Source organism: Aptenodytes patagonicus, chromosome 7 (assembly GCF_965638725.1).
Source record: "Aptenodytes patagonicus chromosome 7, bAptPat1.pri.cur, whole genome shotgun sequence".
NCBI lineage: Eukaryota > Metazoa > Chordata > Aves > Sphenisciformes > Spheniscidae > Aptenodytes > Aptenodytes patagonicus.
Window position 1 is genome coordinate 20,769,123 of NC_134955.1, and position 25,949 is coordinate 20,795,071.

At 51.3% G+C, this 25,949-nt stretch overlaps 1 protein-coding gene across 4 annotated transcripts in view; it reads left to right on the plus strand.

Moving 5' to 3' along the window:
* The first annotated feature begins 3,951 nt into the window (after positions 1-3,951).
* Positions 3,952-25,949, plus strand: part of SLC25A22 (solute carrier family 25 member 22) — a 53,736-nt gene continuing 31,738 nt past the window's right edge. For 2 of the 4 annotated variants that reach the window (XR_012995872.1, XM_076344263.1), the window contains exon 1: positions 3,952-4,021. The gene's annotated coding sequence lies outside the window, so the exon portion shown is untranslated. Of the gene's footprint in view, positions 4,022-10,783; positions 10,806-21,346; positions 21,398-25,949 lie in introns of those variants that run through there. The other 2 variants (XM_076344266.1, XM_076344265.1) reach the window with 2 other exon arrangements.

Below are 25,949 nucleotides of genomic sequence, written 5' to 3' on the forward strand. Positions count from 1 at the left end.
CTCCAGCCTGGCGGCATAGAGCCATCTCACCTTTCTGCCCCTGAGAAACAGCAAAGCGGGTTAATGTGGCCACAGATTTCCCTTAGTTGCTTGCTGGTGCTGGAAGGGCAGATAAATGAATGAGCTGTGGAGATTGGAGAACACTGTAAAATCCTGGAGCAAATGGCACTGTTTGGCATTGCTCGGCTGCACATCCCAGGGAAAGAGAGTGATGCTCCCTATCCTGCAATGCCCCATAAATCCAACACCACCTCTGCACAGGGGCAGATGCGGATGGCGGGATGCTGTGGGGCAATTTCTCCCTGGGATGAGGGGGTAAGTCCTGCCGAAAGACTCCTGTGGCAATAGGTGGCTGCAGCTGTGGGCTCCCTGCCAGCAGCTGTGCCCGGAGTGGGATCTGGAGGCTGATCTCACAGCCAAGACAGCACCATTTGTCGGCACTCAATAAACAAAAGTGCCTTGCTGTTTTACCCGGGAGATAAGAGCGCAGGGCATGAGATTGCTTTCCCTTGCGCTCTCTGTGCTGAGTGTGGGAGCCTGTGTCGGCCACCAAAGGAGCCAGGGCACTGCTGCTGTGGGACACGCTGCGGACAGGTGCGTAGGAACAGGGGCTGCTGGGTGTCGGGCAGCCCTGAGGCCGGAGCCCCACAGGTGCTAGGCACGGCAAGATGCTGGTGCTTAATGGAGGTTGCCAGCCCTGTGGGGTGTGTTGCAGGAGCTGGGCCATTTTGTGAGCCAGCTCATGCCACATTACCTGTTAGCACTCCAGGGTCAACCCTGTGGCTCTAAAGGTCACTTACAAGGGGAAGAAGATTCTACTTTTATGCCTTTTTGGCTTCTCGATGATCGATGATGGAAGCCTGAAAGCTTTTTGCTTGTTTTTTTTCAGAGACTAACACTGCCGAGCCTTGATTTCTCTGCTTTTGCTGGAGAAAAGTGGCTGGAGAGTTTGCTAATGGGAATTGAGGAACACTTGTGTGCCTTGAGCATCAGGGACTTCCCTCCCACTATTTGTTAGGCATTTGAATCAAATAGCTACTAAAAAGATGTCTACAGTCTCCTTCCAAGGAGCTATGGCCAGAGGGGACAGACAGACCATGTACGCTGATTCACCTGTGTGGTCTTGCAGTCTTGAGCTCTCGGGGACAACAGAGCCAGGCCTGGGGTAGAGCTGTCCCTTTCCCGCACCCCTTTCACTCTCCAGCTGCGTCCACATCCCCTCTCACTTCTGTAATGTCAAGTGTTCGCACAGAAAATGAAACCAGACCTGCTGGGGCAGTGCTTTCTGGGTGATTCCCGGCATCCAAGCCAAAGGCCAGCTGTGAATCCGTTCATTTTATTCATACTGTTTGGCTGTACTCTCAGCAGTCGGATGCTGGATGCCTCCCCTATCACCTCTGTGCCGTTACCTTTGGCAACCCATCCTGTGGTCCCAATGGAGAACGAGATCAGGCTCAGCTGAGATTGATTTTTCCAGAAAACGATGTTGACTGGTGCTAATTATATGTTACTGCCTCTTCAATCTTTATCAGTTAAATAATCTACCAGTGCTCTGATAATCACGTCCAGGATGGCCACTGGACCAAGCTCGCCCTATTTGGCTTTTTTAAGCGTTGGTTTAATACCCACACTCATCAGGTGCTTGGGGATTTCACTGGCACTCCACAATTTATTAAAACAGAAAGCAATGTAAATGGAGAAGGAAGCTGAAAAACGCGACCTTGTGAAAGCCTTTTTCTTTGCCAGCAGGCTGAACTTGACCTGTGTCCTTGGCAGGGCTAAATCAGCCCACGGCCTCTCTGGCAGTCAGGCTGAAAGCAGTGCAGGATTTTGAGACTCATGCAGGGGGAGCTTTGTGACAAGCTGAGCACAAACCCGGTATAATGCTCCCATGTGTGTCATGATGACGACAATGTTGCCTTGTACAGGAGGTCCTGAGCTCTGCTCTTCACCTTCTATGAGACGCAGACATTGCTGCTTTTGAAGCTCCACTTTGTACCAAACAGTTTTAAATCTCTCTTGTGTCTGTCAGAAGAAAAAAATTATGTCTGAGAGCAGAGGAAACCTTGACAACCTGGCACTCACTGAATGCAAACTTTCTTCCTCTGCTTTTTTTTATCCCCTCTCTTAAAGGCTGCCAGAAGAAACGGGTCCTTTGCACCATGCAGGCTACAAAGAGCAGTTGTTTTTATGCAGCAGAACCAAAAATAAAAATGGGTGATTGCAGTCCTCTTAAAACTCAGCACAAAGCTGAACAGTGTTAACCTCTTCTTTGCCAGGGGACAGTACTGTCCTACCAGCACATCTATGGGATGGCACATTATGATAAACAGTAAAATCTATCCCCCTCAATCCACACCGAATTCAGTTTAGCTTTTGTCTGAGTTGGTACAGCACAGTGAAACCCACCAAAGCCTTTGCAAAATAGGGCAGAGCGGGGACCCGCCACCACCAAGGAAGGGGGTGGGAAGGAATTTCACAGCTGGGGAGTGGGAAGGGGCGACCACAGCTGCCCCGCGTTCTGTTTCCCTGTTCCCCAAACTGGAGGAGCCCCGTGTCAGTGCCCACCAGCACTTTCCCAAGGATGTAGTAGAGACAAGGCTGCAGGGTCAGACAGACTATGCCAGCAGCTCCCTGCCCACAGCACTTGCATTTTGCTCCTGTGATGGATGTGCATCCAATACACACCAAAAAAATGGCTGTGGTGCACAAGTCTCCTTCCTTGGTCAGGCACCACTTTCTGCAGTGAGCTTTGTCACCTCCTGTGCTGTATCTTCTCATGCTTCACCCACCCCAGGTTGAAAAGTGCACAAGCTGCTCCCTTTTTCACCTACATCCAACTCATCAGCATTGGCTTCTGATGCTTCACCGACCTCTGGCTTACATCTTCTTTTCACCCTGTGTTACAGGTCCCTGACTGTGACAACAAGCTCCTCTTGTTTTCAGGTGCGTGCACAACTCTGATGTTTCTGGGCTGTTCATCATAACTCTCGCTTCTCCCATGTATACAATGTCGTCATTAGTCTGACATGCTCCACCATCCTTGTAGCTGCTCTTCTCGGTCATCTCCGATTCATTGTACAGGCTGTGTATTCATGCTCTGCTGGCTCCCGTGAGCCTTTGGTGCTAAGCTGGTAACCCCATACTCGCTGCACCTGTTATAGTGTAGTGCCTGGTGCACGTGAGCAGTGAGGGATGCTGTTATAGATCTCCCTTGGAGATCTTTCCCTTTTTCCTTGGTGGTGTCATACCCACGGGCGTCATCCCAAAAGGCACAGAGATCTGGCTGGCTACTGCTGTCCCTCTCGCCTTCTTGCTTAGTTTCCAAAGCCCCCTGAAACGGCCTCTGTGGATGTTTTTCTGTGAGGACTCAGGCCTCGTTACACTCCTGAAACCATGACGGAGCCTATTAAACCTGAAAGCAATGCCCACCAGTGGACTGGAGGCTTTCCAGCGGGGCAGCGGGTGGCACAGCATGGTGACCCAACTGACCACAACCGGCTTGGTCTTTATTTTGAGGGGTCTTTGTTTTGAAGGGAATGACAGATTTATTATTTTTCCCCCCATTTTTGCATGTCCCGTTGTTCCACCTGTGTGCCGCCCCGCCAGGCGGCTGCAAGATGGCTGACGGGTGGGGTGAGGGAGAGCGCACCTCGCCCTGCGGCGGGGCGCGGGGTGTTTGCTATCGGAGGGGAGGGCAGGGCTACGGACACGGCGGGACATCCCCCTTCCCCCCGTGGCTCTCGTCGCCTGGGGACGCTGCGCCCCGCGGAGGGCCCACGCCGGGGGAGGCCGCGGCGAGGCCTGGCCGCCCCGGCCCGCGTTGCCATGGCGACGCGGCGGCCGCCCCGGCGGGGAGGGCCCGGCGGCGGCGGGTTTTCCTGCGCCGAGCGCGGCCAGAGGGGGCAGAGCTGAGCTGAGCCGAGCCGGGCCGGGCCGCGCCGCGCCGCGCCGAGGAGCTCCGCACCCCGCGCCGCCCCGGCCTCCGGCCCCGGCGGGAACCCGCTGCCGCCCCGGACCGGTAAGTGCGGGCGCGGCCCCTCCCCGGCCCTCGGGAGGCGCCGCCGGGGTTCCCGGCACCCCTCCTGCCGCCGGGCTGCGGCTCGCCTCCCCCGGCCTGGCCCCTGCTGCACCGGCCCCTTCGTCTCTCGTCCCGGCCCCTCACCTCAGGGGTGTGCCGGGCCCCCTTCCTGCACTCCTGGTCCCTGGGGGGCCGGTCCCTCACCCCGGGGGCTGCGGGCTCTTCTGGTCTCCCACTTTTCCCCCCTCACCCCAGGGGTTGTAAGCCCTCCCTGCCCCCCACCTGCTCCCCTCACCCTGCGAAGTGCCTGTCCCCCCAACCACTCCACTTATCCCAGGGGGCGGGGGGTCCCTCTGTCTGAATTCGGGGCTGGATGCGCTGGTGCCCGTGTGCCAAAGCCGAGCCTGGGGGAGATCACCCCGTGCTCCCCGTGGTGCTGGGGTTGCCCTTGCTGGGCGTTGGGGGCTGTAGCAGTGTTGCCCTTCCTCTCCCTGCCCGTACTGGGAAAATTGCGGGTGACACGTGTGCGGTTTCAGCTGTGCCCTTTCGTGCTCCGGAGCTGCTGCTTTTTATATTGAAAGCAATTTGCATGTTTCTCTGGGACTTCTGATTTTTGGGGTGATTTGTAGGATTGTAGCCCCTGGCTGCCTCAGTTGCAGGGCAAGGTCCTGCATCTAAGCCCCTCCGAGCTCCTTCCAGGCTCTCCTAAGCCAGATCTGCACCTCTTTGAGGTAGGTCAAGGTTATTGTGCTCTTCCTCCTGTGGATGGGAAACATGGAAATATGGATAGGCTGTGGGATTTCCTCAAGGTCACCCTGGGAATCGGACCCCAAGCGTCCTCTCCTCTCTTGCTGCACTGTCTGGAGCTGCCCGGCTCCTGCTGGGCAAGGGTGCAGTCATGGAAATCAGATTTTCCAATGCCCCAGGCCTCTCTCCTGCAGGGCTTCTCAGCCTTTAGTTTCTACACCTTGCCAGGCTGTCAGAGTAACTAACGTCAGAGCAGGATCCCAGCTATATTTATTTGGCCTAATATCTTTTAGATATTAGGTGTTTACAGTTAAAGACTGGGTTTTTTTACCATAGCATGTTCATCTCCGAGAGTCTCACTGCTGTTAGGATCTGACCTCTCATGGCATGGCTGCTGCTGTTGAGATTGTATCTGCAGTGATTTTAATCACTGCAAGTCACTGGCTTTGCCTCTCAAGAACTCGCTTCTTGGCAAACGGCAAGCAAGAGGCACTCGAACTAGAGTGGTACTTGGCTGATAACAATGTATCGTGTGGTACTCAGATGGCAGTTGTCTTCTTGTCCTCAGCTTGTGTTTTGCTTTCCAGGCTGTTATAAATAAAGGTATAGATGAGGTCTAATAGGAGGAGTTGCTCTAATCTCTTCACCAGAAAATAAACATCAGTATTTAATGAGGATTTACCCCTTTGAATGTCTTGCCCGTAGGATTTTTAACTGTGTGCTACTACTTCTTGTCATTCACACAGGTACAATTTTTCTCCTGGTGCTGTGCCCTTGGGCTCATTTGTTCACTGAGTGCCTGTCGTAGTAAGGAGTGTTAAGTTTTGAGGGCGATGGTGATTGGTGGCAGAGATGGATGGCCAAGTTGGAACAGGGAGCAAATCTGTGTCGTAAATTGGAGCCTGGCACTGCTCTGAAGGAAAGTCTGCAGTCTTGTTTGATGCCCAGCAATCTTGTTAATGTCTTACTAAGATGCCAGGGCCCCAGAAGATCCTCCTGCTGCCGTTTTAAGAAGGGGTAGTGTGCTGTATTAAGTTACTAGGAGGTAGAAATCACTGACAGCCTGTCAGGGCCATTTGCTCCCCTTTTCCTGCCAAGATTTAAATTAGTGGGCAAGACAGGGGGAAATACTTACCTGGCTGGCCAAGGTGACAGCAGCACGTACACATGAAAGCAGCCCTCCCTGCTCACTTGTGCATCACATTTTGTGTTGTAGGTCTCTAGCAGGGCAAAGGTGTGATGGAGAGAAGGGACCGAGACGCAGTGGCTGGGGTTTGGTGTGCCTTGAAGCCTGGGAGCCGTGAGGATTTGGAGCTGTGCTCTGATGAGGGTGTTATAATGGAGAAAGTCTCGCTTAGGAGCTGTAAGCATTTCGCATGCCTATACAGTTGTTCTTGCGTAACTGTTGTCATGCTGAGAATTGTGAAATAGTAGGAGGGAGAGATTTTCTGGAGTAGGGCAGTAGCGGTTTTAGGTGGGAAAACGTTATGCTGTGTTTAGCTAGAGTAAAATACATCTAGATCCAGCATCCCTGACCAGCGGCCCAGTTTTGCAGATTCTCCTAAGAAGAGCTTTTCCATGAGGGATAAAGCCCAATCTAGGGAACATACTCGTTGCAATGTATGTGATGACCATGCAATGCTGTGAAAATAGTTAATTATCCCTGGCACTCTGGGTTTTATCTGAATAATCTGCAGCCAGGGGGCTGTAAGAGGAGTGACTGATGGGTTGCTCCTTCTCCCTCAGCGAGGAGCACCTAGGTGTGGTGTAGGACTGCGTGGTCTCCATCTCTGGCCCTCCAAAGGGCTGGGCTTTGGGTTTGCTGCTGGGTTGGGGGTTACTTGTTTTACAGATGTTGGCAAACCTCTGGATTCTCTTTCACCTCACTGTGGAAATAAAACGCTCTTGGAGGGCAATTGCCAAATTCACAGTAGCTGCTGGAAGGTGGTATGTCCTTGTGAAATTTGGGAGGTGAAAGGCTTGTGTGGTGAGAAGAAAAGTTTAGCAGCGTGGAATGTAGCCACGGAGGGACTCATGTCCCTTGGTGCCATCTTGCAGCACATTGCGATGCTTTCTTTTGTCACTTGATCCCTGGGCTCACTTGGGGGCAGGGAACTGCAAATGTTTTGCACTGCCAACTTTCCGGTGCCAACAAGATGCCCTGCGTGGGGTGTATCTTTTAATGGGCTGTTTCTATCTGCCTGAAATAATATTGTGCTGCCAGAATGACATAAAAGAGCTTTGAACTAGGCCCCAAGGGGGAAGGAAAAGGGGTGGAAAAATGCAAAATATTTTTTGTTCGGTTGTTAGGAGATCCTGTGCTGGGAAGATGATGTGTAACCAAACCGGGTTTGGGATGGCTGGGGCAAATGAGTTTCCTTGTGATCTTGAGTGCTGCAATTCATGTGTATTACGGTAGGATGCTAACATCCTACGAAGGGAGTTTCTGCAGTTTTGCCTTTTCTAAGCTCTTTCAGAACAGAGAGGCATTTCTCCTAAGCCTGCCTTGTTCTGGCTCTCCTTTTTCAGTGTTTTGTTTGTTTGTTTGTTTTGTTGTTTTGTTTTTCCCTGGAATGAAGTTTCTACCCAGCTGCTGGCAGGTCAGCAGTGTCCCAGAGCTGTGCACCTTGGCCCTTGACTGGAGTAAGTTGATGTAGCTCTGGCAGAGGCAGCGGAGCAAATTTGGTTTGCACCAGCTGAGGTTGGGCCATTATGTGGGAGCCCTCAAGCTACAGGAAGAGCCTGGGCACACAGCCTCTTCAGCCTGTCACTTACAAGTTTGTTAATGTCCTGTTAGGCTTCCACTTACCTCCCAGCTGCCTCTGCTCCTCTGTTTAAATCTGCAATACTGTGTAAGGACAAGTGCCTGCGCTGCTCCTTCAACAGCAGCAGTGCAGGATGGGGAAGGATCTGCCTGGTCACAGCATCCTGCCTTCTGCTACTGCAGAGGACTGCTTATTACTCCTTTTACATCTGTGTATGCGTTCACCTAAATCCTTAACCGTGTTTTCAGAAATGCAAAAGCCTGCTTTGATGCCCATGTTTGCACATTCGGGCTTTCTTAGAAGTACCCAACCATCTGCACTACCAGAAGGTTAGGAGAGTTGGAATTATCAGTTACTTATCATGGCGAATGAGCTACAGATGCTGCCTATGTGAGCCAGTGCATTGTTTTTATTTTTTACTCTTGAACATATACACACTGTGTATGTTTCATTGTGCATTTCTCATAAATGGCTGCATGGACTCTGGCCTTGCTGGAGCCGGTTGCCTTGTCTGTCTGCAGTGAGACAGCGGGACATGACTGCAAGCACCTCCTCTTCTCTCCTGAAGGAGGTCTAACAGGACAGTGTGTTTCGGCTTCCCTAGCGCCATGATTTGATGAAGCCTTCCTTCTGCAAGGCTGAGTCCTCTGGCCTGTGCCTGATTGGAGTGGGGACTGTCATTTGGCCATATCCAGCTAACAGCATGGTGGGTTGCTAGAGCTAATGCTGTGTTACTCCAGCTAATCCCAACAGCAGATAAATTATTTTTTCCTGTCCTCTTCTGTTTGCCTTCCAGCGCAAAGATAGCAGGAAGGAGGAGGTGGATTGAGCTCTTCAAAGCAAAACTGGGTGTTGCTTTAACCTTGCAGTATTCATTGCTGGGTAGTTCCAGTTGTTGAGAAGATAAAGTAACAGGGGGTACAAAAGCTTTAGAAAACAATGCAAAACCCCAGACAAACCCAATGAAAAGACCTTGTCATTCAGGGTGGTTTGGGTTTCTGTCTGGCAGTTTGCTCTTACACATCTGCAAATATAAAAGCTTTGAATACTTGCTGTCTTAGGACAGCTGCCCACATGGAGATTATTTGCTTGGGGAAGGGAAAGGCACCCGGGCAGCAATGCTTGTTCTGCATCAGGAGAAATGTGATGGGATACCGTTTATTTAATTTATGGGGTCTCTGTTGATCTTGATTTAATGCAGCCTGTGATGAGCTGCTCACAGGAATGCAGCCTTATGTTTATTTTGTTAAACCTTTTCATAACCGGTTCTTGTTCTCATTTTGGTGGTGCTGTTGTGGGTGGGTCGCTATGCCTTGTCAAATCTCCCTGTGCCCTGCTCCTTCCTTTGTGCTGATGCTGGTGTGTGGCTTGTCAGGAGAGCTGTCTGGATTTTTTTTTTCTTTCTTGGGTCTGCAGCAATTATCCAGAGGCCAGGAGGAGAGAGGTTGATTTTGATCCAGCTGAGTTTCCCAGAATGGCATGAACTTGAGCAGCTGGAGATGACTGAAGTCCCATGAAAGACTGTGCCGGCCCCACCTGGAGTTTCACTCCATGGTTGGGGCGGCTCATGCTCTCGATTTAAAGGCTGTCCCAGCTATGAGGAGCTTTGTGGACAAAGTGAGGAAGGAGAAGGAAAACTTACCCTCTTATACAGGACAGTGGTGCTGCTGCACTGAGTGATTAACTGTCTTGGAGGAGGCCTTTGGGAAGAGAGAAGGTGTGTGCTTTTCTTTTTTAATTAGAGCACAAAGATATGGGACTTTCAGCAAGTCATTTTAGTAGGAGAGAGATGCTGTGCAGGTGAGCTCATAGTTTGGATCAAGCCAGAAGCAGTCCACTAGCCATGATCCTTCATTTCTGAATTCAACCGCAGCTTCTAGTGAATCTTTTTTGCTTCGACAAGGGGCTGTGCTGTGTGATGTGAAAGCTCCTAGCCAGGGCAAGCACTGGCTTTGTGCAGATAAATGCATGGAAGGAGGCGGTAGCATGTGGTGTGCTTAGTCTGGACCAGCACATCTGTCGTTTCTGTTGCTGCTGAGTACTGTGTCCTTGTCACTGCAGTGCCTGACCCCTTACTGCCTTTAATGGGTGTGCTGCCTGCGTGCCTTGGCAGAGGAAACAAGGGCAGTTCCCTGTTGCCTGCTGGGTAGGGTGGGATGGAAACACCTTCTCCAAGGCCACGTGCAGACGGAGAGCTTGTTTGGTGCCCTGTTCAGTGCTGTGCTCTTTGCTCTGTGATAGTTAGGGATTTATAAAAAAAAAGAAGGAAGCATGTTTTAGGGACAGGATATGTCAGGGACTAGTGAATTTGGGTACTGCTTTCTCCGTTGCCACAGATTCAGAGCATGACCTTGGATAAGCAGTTAAATGGCTCTGACCCTGTCCCCTACAATCAAATAGGGACAGGAGCACTTCCAGGGTTTTGCCACTTGTACGCAATAGCAATGGCAGCTGTTGCAGAAGGTATGATCTGATGTGGTAAATGGTCTCTCCTTCTCGGTACTTCATTTTCCTTTTTCATTTTGTGTTGGCTTTCTTAAGGATGGGGGTAGCTTCCTTTTCCATGCCCTGGGTAAGCTGAGCAAGAGCTCAGCTGTAAGGCAACAGGAGCACTTGTTGGTTCATCTCATCCTTGGGGAGCAGCTGTTTATGAAGGCTATTTTCTAAGGGTATTAGTTCTTTTAAAGGACATAAAACATATTGTGTTGGCCCGACCCCCTTCCCCTGAACTGTCCTGCTTGCTTTGTTAGCAGCTAAATGTGTGCATGACCTGAGCAGCTGTTGTCTTTTTGATGCCTTCCCCCCCCCGAAACTTACAATGAAGATTCATTGGTGCCCCACTCTGGTTCTTCAAAACTAATGGAGAGCTTGAAGGAAATAGCTTGGATACTGAAGTGGTAAGTGCTACAGAAATGCCAGACACTATATAAACAAGTAAACTCAGCCCCCGGCCCTTCCTGAAAGAGGGATGATTTGCAGAAATATTTCAACAGATGGTCTGAATTTGGCTTTGGAAAGGGGGGAAGAAATGCCAGGCCACTGCTGAGCTGTGTGTGGGCGCGTGCCCGAGTGCGCCGTGTGGTGTGCTGCCTGCCAGCACGCTCCTGGGGAGGCTGAGCAGGCTGCTCCCGCAGCCTCTACGTGCTCGGGAGGCATCTGCGCACCGCTGACTCAGTCTCTGCGGCTCTGCCAGGTCCCTGGTGTGGAGCAAGCTCCCGCTTCCCCTGTGGTGAGGTTCGGCTGTGCCTGCTTGCTGGGCTGTTCGGGTGGAGGTGAGCCATGGCCAGTTTGCAGAGGCGTGGGGTCAGCTTGTGGGAGAGAGGCTGCGGAGCTGCCGTGCAGCTTGTGAGACGTTGCTTGGCACGTGGGTGAGATTGTAGGAAGGCCGCAGCGTGATCTGTCACCAGGTTGTCTCTTGTGCTGGTGCAGTTAACTGGACCTGTGGCAGTGCAAATTGAGGTGGTCTGGAGCTGGAAGCAAACAGATCAGCTGTGGCAAAGGGCATGTGCTGTTTGGACACACCTGTGCATATATACATGAGCTGACAAACTTGCTGGTAGCCTGAAAGGACACAGGATGGGAGAGGGTTTGCATGTCATGGTCAGGGACCTTGGTGAACTGTGGCAGAGCTGGCTGCTGTAGCCAACCTTCCTTCTCCCTCTCCCCTGATGAGGTTACTGCTCTTGCAGGGGAAGGACAACTCGGTTTCCCCAGCTGATACCAGACCTGGGGTTCTGACACCAACTGTAGCGGCAGAGTGCTGTGCCACCTCTTGTGTGGGCTCTGCCATGGGGCAGGCAGGTTCCCATGTCAGTAGCCACAGCTGGCTCCAATGGGGATCGTGGATTGGAGCCCAGAAGTCCTTGTCGAGGACCTCTGGAGCAGAGCAGTGTGTCTGGTTCCTGCGTTACCAAACCGTTGTTAGTCTCCTAATGCAACATGCCTGTTACACTGCTTGCTGGCACGATAATTCATTGTGTCTAATGCTATTTGCCGTTCCTGCCATGCATTCTTCAGCGAGACAGTGCTGGCTGGTAGTTAGAGCAGGGCTGTGAGGTGTGCTTCAGGGGTGATTTTCTGTTTTCAGAAAGTTTCCAAAAAAAAAAAAAAAAGTCTAATTCTTAAGCAGTGCAAGATGATCGCTTTACTGAGGATGCTTAATGTGTCAGGTAAATTCTTGTGGATACATCTGGCAGGTAGCAGCATTGCACTGCGCATATGGTGTAGCCAGGTAAGGTCCAGAGAATTACTTTCCAAGTTCAACTTATTGCACCTTTTTCCTCTCACTCTTTTTCTTTTCTTGTATTACCCATCTCCTTCTGCTCTGTTTAGGTGAGCAGGACTGCATGTGTTTTCATTTGCCTGTAGCCTCCTAAATATATCGTCTCCCTGCTGGGAATGCCTTGCCTGCCTTGCAGCCTACTGATTCACAGCACTCTAGGTGAGCAGGGAGCTGGTGGATGGATTATGCCACAGACTCCCGAGCCATCAGGCAGTGGTCGCAGTCCCCTTGACAATTCCCCCGCTTGTCACAGAGCACGTACGAGTTTCCCTGGAGGAGCTGCTAACCTCTTTAGGAGCAACATGACCTGTGTGGGGCTGCTGACATGTGTTTAGCAAGGAGCCATTTTGCTGTGATCTGAACAGCTTTGGCGTAAGCAAACAGCTGAGGTGGGAGGAGAGAAATGCGGTTTGTGATGCACGAGCAGAGCAGGTCCATTCGTGTACCCCCACAGCAAAGGGACTGGCAGCAGCAGTGTCCTGTATTGCCATTCCTGTGGCTGAGGCAAGGAATATTGATTAACATGACATTTAACTGGCATTTCTTCTAGTGTACTGGGAGCATTAGTCAAATTCTGCCTTCAGCGGTGGGAAGTAATGAGATAAATTGCCTTCCTCAGAAAGATCTCTACATGCTGTTGCAAAGCGTTTGGGAGGCTGGGAGATGTCCTTTTGTTATTCTGTCTACTCTCCGTGTCTGGTCTTCTGTACAAAAGGCACCTGAAATACAGTCTTGGCTCTAGTGAGCAGCTGAGCTTGCAGCCTGTACACCAGTCTTTGCATACTTGCATGGTGGCTCCTGTTTGATGCTTCTCTGTCACTTTGCCTAACTCCAGAGGGTGACACAGGAGGGTTTACGTCCTTTCAGACCCTGGGATCCTGTTTCATTAACCTACGGTATGTTAGCATTGGCATGTTGGCGGCTGGCTCTTTCAGGGTACTGTGGCTTTGCTACAGGGGCAGGCAGGGTGTGGGGTTTGCTGGATGCATTGCTGTTCCAGCCAGGCTCATGCAGTCCCTCTTCGGGACTCCAGGTGACAGCTATCAGTTGACATATAGCCCTGCAGGGCTCTGGATTTCTAGGTCTTTTAAATAATTTTGTTCGGGGCCCGGAAGCCCTTATCTCTCAGGCTTCCCTGGAGAGATTCTTGTTCTATTTTATTGTTGTTTATTGGGTTTTTTCCAAGTGCCCACAGCAGTCAGGCTGCTGCTGAGAGGGGCAGCCCTGCTGCTCACTCCTGCCTCTCTCTTTTTGTGCTGGCACAAGCATTTGTGTGTTCACAGCTATGCATTGACCTGGGAATAGGCCTGGTCTGAAATGAGTTCCTCTAGTTGCTGGGAGAAGGAAGAGCTCCTTCCTTTTTGACAATAGCCTGAAGTTGTGCTGGACTAGTGGTTGAGTAACCACAGCCTCTGCTGGGAAAGAGAATCACGTGGCTTAAGAAAGATGCACTTTCCAGGGGCTAAAAATCCCTAGTATGGTTTCCTTCATGAAAATATTTGCATCTTCTCTGCCAACCCACTGTCAAGACTGCATCGAGCCTGTACCAGTGCCTCTTTGTGCAGGACAAACTGTGTTGTACTACCCTTCCACAGCCCTGGGTCTCGTCTGGTGCCCGATTGTAGATCCTCTCTTTGAGGGTGAGAGTCAGCATCGTGTCTTTAAAACACCCTGCAATTCACATGGCATAGTCCTTGCTGCCAGAGAAGGGCCTCCTGGGGATGGCCCAGTGTACCACCAGATGCACACGGTATAAGAAGAAGCGGGAACAGAGGGGAAAAACCCCATGCATTTGCTTTGCTCTGGCACAGTCCCCTAGTGTTCACAGGAACAAGCACATACTTCAGAAAGCACTTGGTGAGCACGTGTCCTTGGAGATGCAAAGAAATACGACTTCCTCTCCTCTTCCTCTTCCTCTTCCTCCCTTGCATGCCAGGAGGTGGTGGCAGTGCCTAGCAGACACCCTTAGTGTGAGCACACCTGATGACGAGGAAGGCTCCTTGAGAGGGATGGCAGAGGTGAGGGATCTGATTACCCTTGGGCTGGAGAGACAGGAGGCTCCTCTCCGAGCATATCTGAACCTTGCTGCGATTGTGCGCGTCTCTTTCCTGCTGTCCTTTTGCTTCTCCCTGCCACAGTCTGTCCCTTCCTCTTCCCGTTTCTGAGGTGAACACGGTCCTGCCTGCCTGTCCCCACTGCCAGATAGGTTTAGGGAGCCGGTTGGGATTGCCTAACTTGGTTGTGCTTCTGTGGCTGACTTCAGGGACGTGGAGGAGACAGATCTGTGTGAGGAGTGGTGCATGGCAGGATGCTGGGTGACTTGCAGCCCCCGGTGTTGCTCCACGGCTGGAGGCTGCCAGTGCCACGTGGTCCCTGCGGGAAAGGGGCTGCCTGCAGGGTCCCAAGCTCATCGTCCCAAAGCAGCAGAGTGTCATCCTGAGGCTTGCAATGTGCTTTGGGCCACGGAGGTAAGAAGGGACAAGCCGGCCTGCCCTTTGGAGAGGAGATCCTGTGTCTATTGTTGCACAAAGGGCTGGGTGAACGAGCAAGGCTTTTTGCATGTTAACCAGACAGCTGGGTTGAGTGAGCCATAGGGCACAAGCTGCAGTGCCTCTATGCTTCTGCTCTGAAAGCTGTGTCAAGGCAAGTACTTTCCGCTCTCGCACAGCTATTATGAAAGAGCCTGGGTTTGCTGTGCCCTTCTCTCCCTTTGCCCTCGGGGCACGCTGGGCTTGTTTGAATTAATGTAATTAGCACATGCCTTATTAGCTCACTAAGGCACAAAGAGCTCATGTATATTTGTAGCCAGGTTAAGCAGCTCCTATTAATTTAATAACCGTGTCCTCCTCAGTGCATGGCAACAGTTAATCGCTGGTGGTGACTCAGGATCAGCCAGTATGGAGGGAATTTGGGCAAGGTGTATATGTGTGCGGTTCTCTTTTATTGTGTTGTATTTTTATTAATGAGCAGAGCTGTGAAGGGAATTAGCAGCAGGCGCAGTAGACGGAAGGAGGCTTTCAGTGCAGGTTTGCTAAACAGCCAGCCCTGGATATTTCCTATGCTCTGCGCTGTCTGTAGAAAAGGATCTATAGAATGAATCAGCATGATATGACACAGACCGGGAGGCAGAAATACACAGAAATAAACTTTAGCAACTCATGCTTGAACTCTTCTCCAATTGGGTTATGAACTAGATACTGATAGTAATTTTGCTTTGTTGTCTATCCTATTTCTGCTCAGTGAATCCTAGGGCAGAGGAAGTGGCTGGTGTATTCTGGTGCTGCTCATAACTGAGACTGCAAAAAGGCAAGGTTCTTGTGAAAGGACAAAAAATAGTTGCAAGCGACTTAATTTTCTGCAGTGCTGTGGTCCTCAGTCCCTTTTGCTGGTCTGGGTCTTGCCACTCACAGAGCTCAGCTAGGTCCCGTGGGACGCTGCCAGGATGCTTGCCACCAGGTTGTTTGGGTTTTTTTCAGAAGATGCAGGTTATGGGGGTGAATGCCAGTTTGTGCTCCACCACCCTGGAATGATGCAGCCTGTGAGTCCAGGATGGTGGCGTGTGTCTCTGTTCCTGTAGTCCTGCACGTGGGATAGTAAGGTCCTGCACTACTTCTAAAACCAGTCACTTAAGCATTTTTGGGGCTCCTTTCAGCCAAGGTCACTATGCATGCAAAGGAGGCTTCCGGCATTTCTCCTCTTCTTCCCCTTCCTGCAGTAATCATGGGTCATACTCTTTGCAGTGAGCATGAGCTGGAAGGAGGAGCAGGAAAAGTGGTGCTGGAAAGCAGCTGATATGCTTGCCCAGTCTTGGTCAGGTTTTCTGTAAGCAGCTGTTGGAGTGAGATGCAGGTATCCTGCCTGCTTCCCCTCCCTCTTTTTACTTTTCTCATTTACTGGTTCTCCCCCTTGCCAAGTAAGCTTGGGCTGTCAAGGCCTGAACTGTTCCTGGTCACCATGAGCTTGTGCAGGAGCATCATTGAGAAGATGAGGCTGTTACAGGCAGATGGACAAGGAAACCCCATGAAATTGGGCAGAAGTGTGTATGTGCCTGTAATAATGTGCCCTCTCACTGCAGCTGGTAGGGGACCAAGTTCCCAGGCTCCAGCAGAGAGGATGAGCTCTTCTGGCTTGCATCTGCTGAGGACCTGGCCCTCCTGAGAGGCATGGTGTGAAAATAAAAGCCTCTGTGAGATCTCCGTGGAGTGACAGGGGATGCACATGAGTCTGTCTGCAGCAGGTTGGAGGAGATAAATTTATTTCTCCTTCCTTAGAGCCTGTTCCCAGGATAGTCCAATGCTTGGATTAAGGTACTGCAAGTGGTTAGTGGGGTGAGGAGCTGCAATGGTATACGTTGTACTGGTGGTACGGAGGTACCCATGTGCAGTTCCGAATGGGTGCATTGCAGGGAAGAAAAATAATCAAAAATGCAAAAGTCTGCGGGAAGAGAAATGGTTGCTGGGGTACCTCAGATGCTGGCCGGAGGTGGTGATTTTTTAAATTTTTTTTTTCCTCTGTTTCAGGGGCAGGAAGGGGCACTGCTTGGCTTGGTGGGTAGGAGACTTTCTGTGCAGGATCAGAGCAGCCTGCTGGCTCATAGCTGTGGGCCGCTTGGCACACACTGAGACAGGGGGCATTTTCCAGGCCAGCTTTTTTAGCCAGTGAGGGTTTATTTCCCATCTCTCTGCCCTCTGTTCACTGGCTTGGATAAGTTTGGAGAAGGAAGGAGCCGCCTTGACCTGGTGGAGTTTAACCCAACGGCTTCATTGGTCTTCCCTTGCGCTGTGCTGTGGGAGCAGCCATGTGTCAGAGCCAGCTCAGCAGGCCCCTTGCTGGCTGCTGGGCTGGAAGAGATGGAGCTTAATTTATAGCCCTGGAGTAGCTGAAGTTGGGGCTATTTCTGGCATGTCTTGTTCAACATCTGCCTGAAGGAACACAATGTAGGGGAAACAAACTTGGATTTGTGGGTTGTTTTTCTTTCTTCTTAAGAAGAGTTTGTATTTTCCCCTCCTTTCAAGGAGAAAAAGCCTCTTGTAGGGCTGCATGCAGCGTTCTGAGAAAAACCATGCTCATCTTGTGACATGAAGGTGGTGGTCATCCATGACAGTTGGTCCTTGACACAGCTGCCACCAAGCTCTCTGACTTGTGGGCCCTCATCAGGGTCCTGGAGGCCTTGAATTGCATCACGTCCATCCGGCGCACCCCATGCTAGCCCCAAGGCAGGACTGCCAGCTCTCAGCAGGGGATCCGCAGCAGGCACAGCACTGACCTGCGCTTTCAGTCCTTCCCCACTGCAGCCTCGGGTTTGGCTGCAGCGAGTCGGCACCATCCCAGGAGGATGCACTTCAAGGCATCGAACAGGAACTGCTCTGTCGGTGTTTGGGTCGTGCTCTGATGAGGCACTGCTGTGATTTGGCCTGAAAAGATGCTTATTCCTCCCAGCAGGGCCACTGGTGCCCCTTTCTTTCAGAGGAGATCGGTCTGCTGAGAGCCAGGAGCCCTGGCTGTTTTGTTGCTGGTGGGGAATGAATGGTCCCTTTCATGCCCCAGGACCTCAGCTCAGTGGTCTGCCTCATTCCTACCGAGTGAGCTAGAATCCAACCCTCGCTTTCCCTTGAGCTTCTTGATTGGTGATTTTTAATTACTGCTTTGTACATGGTGATTATTTTAAATTGGGAGGGGGGAACCTTTTTTCTACTCTGCCAATCTCTTGGCAGAGCACCTGAGTGAGGGATTTGCACCATTTAGTTTCTCAGTGTCCTTCCAGATCAAAGGATTGGTCTGTCTGTCACCATCAGTTGCCTCTGCCTTTTCTTGACCACCACAGATTATTGAAGAGGAAATGCTGTATATAAGTTCTTGTTTGTTTTCCCAGCTCTGTCTCCCATCTGCTAGACTCCCAACTTCTCGGCGAAGCTGTCCTCTTTCTCCAGCTAATGCTGCATGTCTCTGAGGCTGTGATTTCATAAAAACTGGTATGGAGAACTGATTCAGAGAAAGGTGATTTTAAAAATAGTTAGAATCACACCAGTTCAATGTGTGACTACATGATTTCTCAAGTGGCACTTGGAAGGGGGGGCATCGCTGGCAATAAGCACCCACTTAATGTCGTCCAAAGATGTCTGAGCTGCAAACTTGCTTGTACACCGGCATGATCATGTGTGGGTAATTTTACTATCTGTCAGTTAGCTTGTGCTTCCACTGTTGGCTCTTCAGCTGCAAAATAATGTAGGCTATTATAAACTTAATTTAACTTAAATAATAATTTTCTCTGGAAGTTGCCACATATCTGTAGTTCATTGTGTTTGCATATGAATTAGTTGTTCTGTAGCTATTTTTTACAGATCCCTTTTGAATTGGTGCAGGGACTTGCAGGTCTCTACAGACCAAAGGCTGGAGCCCACCACTATTTTCAAGCAAAATGCTGGGTCTGAATTTTTACTATGGCCATGCTCTGACCTCTTATCACTGCATCACTGAAGATTTTATGATGAGACACGCATGGAAAGGATTTTTGGCCCTCTGTTTCCTATGCTTCTTGGTTCATGTTTCTGTAGAAGCCATGAAGAGCCAAGACTAAGTTTGCCTTTGAGCATGAGTAGTTGTCCATAATTTAGAGGCTTGTTACTTGTGTTGTAAGTGTTCAGAGGAATGAGAGGGGAGCAGGGCTGTAGCATGCTTGATGTGGCATTTGTGCAGAGCAGAAGAGCCAGGTCTCTTGACACTCATCCACTAGACCCCATTGCCTTTTGGAGAACTCTGAGAGGAGGCAGGTTGAGATGGGAAGAGCGCCAACAGCTCCCATGGGTTTCCTTTGCTCCCCTCAGTCTTGCCAGGGGTGCTGTGGGCACTTCTAGACCTGTTGTCTCTCTCTCCTGTGAGGGAAGGCGCTGCAGTTACTGCCCTATGAGAGTGTTTTAATGTGTTGCCCTCCTATGGAGCAGGACTCTGCTATGTGTTCTCAGTGAGATGACTGCAAGCTCATTTGTCCTGCTGGAACCTTCCCTCTGGTTCCCTCAGCTTTGCAGCCCTAATGTCTTGGACAGCAAGACTTGCCGTGTGAGCCCTGGGTGAGTCCCTTTTCCTTCTAACGGCTGTCCTCACTCATCCTGTCTTGCAGTTCAGCTGCAAAACCTCCAGGACAGGGACTGTCTTTGACTAAAGGTCTGTGCAGTCCCAGATCTGCATTGGGGCCTCTTGGTGTGCTGCAGTGCTGATACCCAAGTCCAGCTTCAAGATGAGCGTCAGCTTTCAGGCTCTCAGTCCAGGGCAGTTTCCCAACACATGCGAAGTCAAAGGGCGTATCTGGTGTTTGTTCCAGATTGGCACAGGCCTGCTCCTCAGGGCTTTCCATCTGACTTGAATGCGGATGTCTTGGCATTGAGCAGTTGCCCTTTGCAAACCTCTCTGCCCGGCTGAAGTGGGACGCACTCTGGTAACTGGAGTGTGATCTGGTGTTAGGACCTATGAACTGGACTCCGTTTCCTGAGCTGTCCTGGGGTAGAGCTTAGGGGTAGGAGGCTCGTCTGGGAGAGAGAGTGTGTTGATGCAAGGAGAGGCCTCCATGGGACTCCCCCTGTTAAGCAATAGGGCAAACAGCTTCTGCGCTAATCTAAGCAAGTTTGGCCTGGAGAAGCTCTCCAGGTCAGGAAGGCACTTCTCTTGCTGCTCACAGTGCCTTTTGGAAGTCTTTCTCCAAGCCTTAGCTCTCACAGAGGTAAGAGAAGATGCTTGTTGTCTTGACTTACTGCTTAAGGTTTCTCAGCAAAGCAGGCAAAGTTGTGTGATGCTGTACTGGGAGTGGGGGGCCAGCCTGTCACTTCCAGCAGGATGGAGAGCCCAGAGGGGAGAGTGTTGGAGAACTGCATGTGTCCTTCCTGCTCCTACTGCCCAGAGGGGAGAGTGTGGGAGAACTGCATGTGTCCTTCCTGCTCCTACTGCCCAGAGGCAGGAGGATCCCTACCTCCTTCCCTGCTCTTTTGTCCCCTTCCTTTCCAGTAATACCTGCTGCTCCACTCACTCCGATCCTTGCTTTGGAGTAGGCATCTAGGTTGGCTTTTCCCAGCGTGGCTGAGGCCAAGCAGACAAGAGGGACTGTTGCTAGGTACAGTAAAGTGTCTGTCTGATGTTTTTGGTAACTCTTTTGCTTTGCATTGAGGTGGCCCCGGTGACTGAGGCCAAGCAGGCAAATGGGGGGGGGGGCAGGAGGGAGAGAGAAAGAGAGGGAGATAGGGGGAGAGGGAAGGGGAGAGAGGGAGAGAGCGAGTGCGAGCATGAGCGCTGCCTCCAGCACACGGTGGAACTTTTGTCCCTGAGATGAACGGGTTGGTTGGATCAGCTCAAAAGAAGCTCTTGAGTGCGGAGCCCTCTCCCTCCTTGGAGAGTGGTGGAGGTGGCTGCGTTTCCAAGGCCAGTCTCTGCTGTCTGTTTTGTCTTCTTGACTGCCATTGTGTGAAGGTAAATGAGGTCTCTGAATTTCCTGTAATCTCAAATAAATCTCAGGGGAGAGGATAGTTGTGACACTGTGCATGCAGTATCAGAATATAGGACATTGCTGTAGTCCCAGGGGCTTGCAGGATTGTCCCCTGTGACACTTCCACCATGGCCCTGTTGTGGCTTATGTCCTGTCACAATGTTATGGGGAACTACACTTGTCTGGATGGATAAAGGATGTGGTGGGCAAGTGCCTCTGCTAAGATGTTGAGCTATTTTTGTTCATGGCTTGTTTTTTCCTAAGCTGGAATGTTGTCATGGGAGCAGGGTGTTCCTCAGACTGCCGGTTGTGCTTGGAAATCCTACCTGAAGGTAAAGGGCAAGTCAGCGACGGAGCTGGAATGAGAGCTCAGGAGCCTTTGCTGCTAATCAGGAGTTTTGGTCCTCTTTTTCCTCTCTGTGGGCATCCAGGTAAATCTACACTGCCACCACCTGTGTTTGCAAAGCCAAACACCTCTGCAACATGCCCTCAGCCTGGGGACTGTCCTGTACTGCCAGGGAACTTGCCTATTTCTTTGTGGCATGAGGGAGATGTTTTGAGGCATTCTTCTGTCATCACAAGGTCTCGCAGCATGGAGAAGTTAAGGCTGCCCAGACTGAGCCCAGTTTGCAAGGAGCATGGAGGCCAGATACGAGGGCAAAGTTTGCCTGCTGTTTTGCAAAGGTGCCAGCCTGACTGTTTTCACTGCGAATGTGCTCTGGCATTTTTGGCAGTAGATAGGAGGGCGCCGGAGGACACCTATCCCGAGCAGCCAGTGGGAGGGAAGACACACAAGGCAGAAGTAAGTTGTGGAGGACGGAAGGGGCTGCAGGAGCTGAGGGCTCTTGTGGGGGGCTGTCGGGAAGGAAGAGCAAGCGCTATGCGTGCTGGGGCTCAGCATCCCCACCGTCTTGCAAGCTGAGTGGGCGCTGTGCCACTGAGCCTGTCCTCATGGGAGTGCGAGCAGCCAATGGTGCAGGCAGGTGGCGTGGCACCTCCCCTGCTGGGACTTTGGCCTTTTTTCACCTGAGGCAAGGGGGGACCTGCCCTGGGCTTGGCACTTTCAAAGCCCAGCATCGTACAGAGACAGTCGGCCACTGACCACGAGGCAGGTGAGTTTGTGTCTGCAGCCCCGGGGCTTCTGCCTGGTGGCAGAACAGTACACAGGGGCCACACTGTCCCACTGCACAGCCAGAGAGGTGACAGTCTGTGACAGTGGGGGAGTGTCCACCAGCATATTCGAGAGCTGCTTTGTTTTATTGAGGACTAATGCCCTGCCTGGTGCTGCAAGGAAATTCATGGGAGTCCCTGCTTTTGAGAGCCTAAGGGCAAGCAAGCAGCAGAGATGAAACTGCCACTGATTCCCTCTATCCCAAAATGTCCTGAGCAGGCAAGAGCCAGATCAACAGCTTCCCCCCAGGTGAGATTTCCTGGTGCTGACCCCCTTGTGAGCTTTGTGCCTGGCATGCATCTAGAAAGCAGCTTCTCTCAGGAAATATTTGCAGTTCAGTTTGCACTCCTTAAACCTTATCGTTGCGGTGGCAGCTTTGCTTCAGTTGTTAGCAAAACTTGGCAGGGCGTCCGCACCTTCAAACGCATTTGCGCTGTGAAGGAAAGCGGTGTGCTGATCCCAGGGGGTTTCTCCTCTCCCAGCAGGTATTAGTTGTTGATTGCTTACCTCCCTGACCTTCTCTGACTGTGAGCGGTCACATGGCTGTATCCTCTTGACAAAGGGGATGCTGGCACAGCTTTGTTCCCTCTTCTCACCCTCTGAGCCCTGCTTCTTGATGTTGGCTTCTCTGGCTGGGGCACTGAGTTTGTCTGCTCTCAAGACAAATGGAAATATGTGGAAGGGAGTCCTGTCTTCCCTTTCTGCTGTTTATTTTCAAGTCAAGGTTGTAGTTTGAATGTTTGCTTTCAGTGACAGCTCCAGCATGTGCTGGCCTCCAGTTCTGTCTTATCCCTGCCTGACCGCTCTGCACAAATGTTTGTGCTGGCACGAAAGCGGTGATGGGAACACATGTTCGGGTGTAGGGAGAGGACGGGATTGCTTCCTTCGGCTGAAGCGCCAGCTGACGTTGGCTAAAGGTCTTCTGTCAAAACGGCAGCCTGTGTGTGCTCAGATAAATTGGCATATCTGACAGTCTGCGTCCAAGAGGCTGTGCTCAGCTGCAGAGTGGGGCTGCTGGGGAGGGGAGGGCCTGGAAATGGGAGGGCTGGCGGAGGGCAGAAGTGGAGAGCTGGCCTCTGTGGGGGGGCTGCTGGCAGGACTGGTGGACCGGGAGCCCACAGCTGGCTTGGAGGATGCCAGCGGTGGCTCTGGCCTGGCAGAGGGAGAACAGGGCAAGAAGGAGGGTGCTGAGCTGTGGGGACCCCCAAGGTCAAGCTGTGGGCAGAGCGATGGCATCTGGGGGTAGAGGTGGCAACCCACAGCCATAGGGCAGTGCAGTGGCAATAAATGCAATAAGCGTGGTCAAAGTGGTGTGGTTAAGCTGTTCCTTCTCCCATGATGTCATGGCTTGTGGAGGTGCTGGGTGCCTGTATCTCCATTGAAATTTGCTGGCGGCACACATGGCATGCGGTGAGACTGTGTGCTGCCCTCCATGTCCCAGGCTCAGCTGTGATTCTCTGGTAAGCACTTTTGCTTCAAGTGATAAGGTGAGAAGCAAAGGTTAAGAGTCCAGCCCCGTGCCCCAGGCTGATTAGGAGTGCAGCACGTTCACAGTAAGCAAAGGTTGGCCATCCTGGAGAAAACCTTACTGTCTGGGTAGCATAGGTGTATGAGTGTGTGTGGTGTGTGGCAAGGCAGGGAAGCAAATTAGGACCATTTTGCCAGGGACCAAGGCTGTGAGGACCAGATACATCCAAAGCTAGCTAGGTTTGCATTGCAGTACCCCCAATCTGGCTACTCTGTTGCTCTCTGGAGCTGGTTTTGGGAGCTGGGAAAAGGGAGAGGCTGAGTTGAGGAGGCTCCCAGGCTATCTATGCACTGCAGCATGGGCTTTAGGCCGTTTGCTCTGCTTCTCCACCTAGCACGGAGGCGATTCCCCATACTGCAGTGTGCGTGTTGCTCTGAAACTAATTTGCTTGATCATTTCAATAAATGTAGAAGGGACGTCCCGGTGTGTGAGTAATGGGGCATTAATCCATGTCTAGCTGTGTTAAAAGCACTCTAGGAAGGAATTAACGCCATGTAATTCATCGCCCATGCAGCTCTCGCTTAATTACGGGATGTACGATTTAGGTCCCCTCTTCCGTGAGGGCTGCTCAGCCTCTTTGGCTTTGAGGTAGGTCTCTGGTAGATCTCACTTCCCCTACCTACCCACTACCAGTTTCCTCCTGGCTCCTCTGCTCCTCGTGCCATGCAGGTTCCCAATTCCAGCAGCACCATTGTCTGCCTGGCCATGATGTTTAACCATATGGAGACTTTCTGAGGCATCAGCACCTTTTTGGTGCTGCTGGCTTGTCTGCTGTCCCAGTGCAGGTGCTGATGGGAGGTGTCCTGGGCAGATGCAAGCCCTGCTCCCATAGGAAGCCCTGCAGCTACACACCTGCTTGGCTGCAGAAGCTTTGCTTGCCTGTTTTTTTTTTTTTTGGTTTTTTTTTTTTTTTTGCATTTTTTGGCTCCTGAGAGCACCGCGTTCCTGGGGAGATACACTTAGGTCTCTACTTAATCTCTTTCCTTTCTAGGTTAAATGCATAATATTGTTCTGGATTTGTTTTTTAAATATCCTATAAAATTACCACCATTCTCTTCCCAGCCTGTGTTTTTCCTCCTCTCAGACTGCGGGACTGTAGCAGCTATTTTCCTGCCCTGGGAGGGAATGGGGTCTGGCTCTCCTTAGGAGCTCCCTGGTCAGGAGGCCGGAGGCTTCATCATTCACCGTCTTTTAAGGAACTCGGGGAGTTCTGTAGATTACAGCAAAGTGCTCAGAGTTTGCCATGACTTTGGGTTTGTTTTGCAAATGGTTGTTTGCTGGAGCTCTCTTTAAACAAACAGAGCTCAAATAAGCTTTCCACTTCAGTGCATTAAAATCCCTTAATGCATTAAAATCCCCTGGCCATGGACATTCAGGCCTCTGCTGTGCCAGGTGCTGTATAAACAGTTAGCAAGTGCTGGTGTTTGCCGTAAAATGATCACATCGCTTGCTTCCCCTCATTCGTCTGCGAGTTGAGTAGCTTTTGTTAGTGGAGATGATACTAGTCCTGGCATTTGCTGGCTGTACAGCCTGTTGCCTGGATGGGTCTTCGTGCACTAAGGAAGCCTGTAACTTTGCCCAGTTTTAAACCCAGGAAGATTGTTTTTACCCCTTCCTGCTGTGCAGCTGCAGCAGGAGCATCTGTTCCCTGGTGGGAAGCAGCAGCAGTTTTCCAGCTGGGTTGGACAGCCGGGGAGGGCTCTGCAGTTACCGGGCAGGTGGAGAGCTGAAGCCAAAAGCGGTGCCCAGGTTGTGCAGAAAAAAAGGGAGGAGAGAGCTAAACCCAGCTGTCCCAAGTTCCTCTCAGTGTGGTACCGTCTTCTCCCACTCCCATCACCCTACTTGTGTCAACAGGTAAGAAATAGCCCTGTGATACGTTTGTGTGTCCATCTCGGTCTCTCTCACTCTTGGGCTACCAGTCAGTGGTGAATATTAGCAGCCTTGCTGTCTTCTCTTGCGTTGCCCTTTGCGATGGGTACCTGGCCTCCTGGATGCCCCTCTGCAGGGAAGGGTGCAGCAGGGGCAACAAGGGGGGAGTTTGCCAGAGCTTGGAGTGGGGTGTCAGGACCACTCAGTGCATGTATTTTGTCAGAGCTGCTGCCTCAATAAACACAAATATCCTGTTGAGGGTATAGACGTAATCAAGTGAGTTTTCATGGTTCAGGGCTTGTTTATGCCAGGGTTACAGGCTTTCAGCAACTGGTCTCCCTATATTTTTATATTTTGGTCTTACTCTGGTTAAATTGATAGAGAATTTAGATAAACCTGAAACAAACTACTCTTGTGGACATGCATATGAAAGCACACACAGTGAAAGGTGTAAGCAATTTTTCACTCGGAAAGTGCAGACCTAGCTGATCTGGAGATTTTTAAGGTCTGCTTCCACGGATTAGTCAAGATCAGGTAAACTGTCTGAAGAGGGGTCACGGAAGGGATGGAAGGTGTAATAGCGTAGTGTAGTGGGTGAGGTGCGTGTGCAGTGTTTTGGAGATGAGCCCCTTTTCTTAGTGAGCTCCATGTGCTGGTCTCTCATGGCTTTGGCTGAATGTGGGACTCCAGAAAAGGCAGTTTTAGTCTCATGTCGTCCAAGCGTGGGACTGTGCAAATGCTTTCATGCTGCCCTGTCCTTGGCAATTGATGTAACAGGGATGGGAGCAGGTCAGTGCTGAACTGTGTAACCTCACCCCCTCTCTTTCCCGTACCTGTTTGCACCATCACCAGCTCTTTACGCTTTCAGGGACCTTTTATTCTCCGGAATGCCTCTGGCCCTCAGGTTCTATCTCCAGAGCAGAAGTGTCAGCCTGAAAGCCACCTTGTTGGATGTGAGAGTCTGTGTGGCTTAAGAAATCTGCAACGAAGGGGCAAATTTCATTCCAGAGGCAAAGGGCAAAGATATCTCCTCTGCTTCTGCCACCCAGGTGGCAGCTGGAAGGGGAGAGGGAGGAGAGTGGCTGAGTGCTGCTGA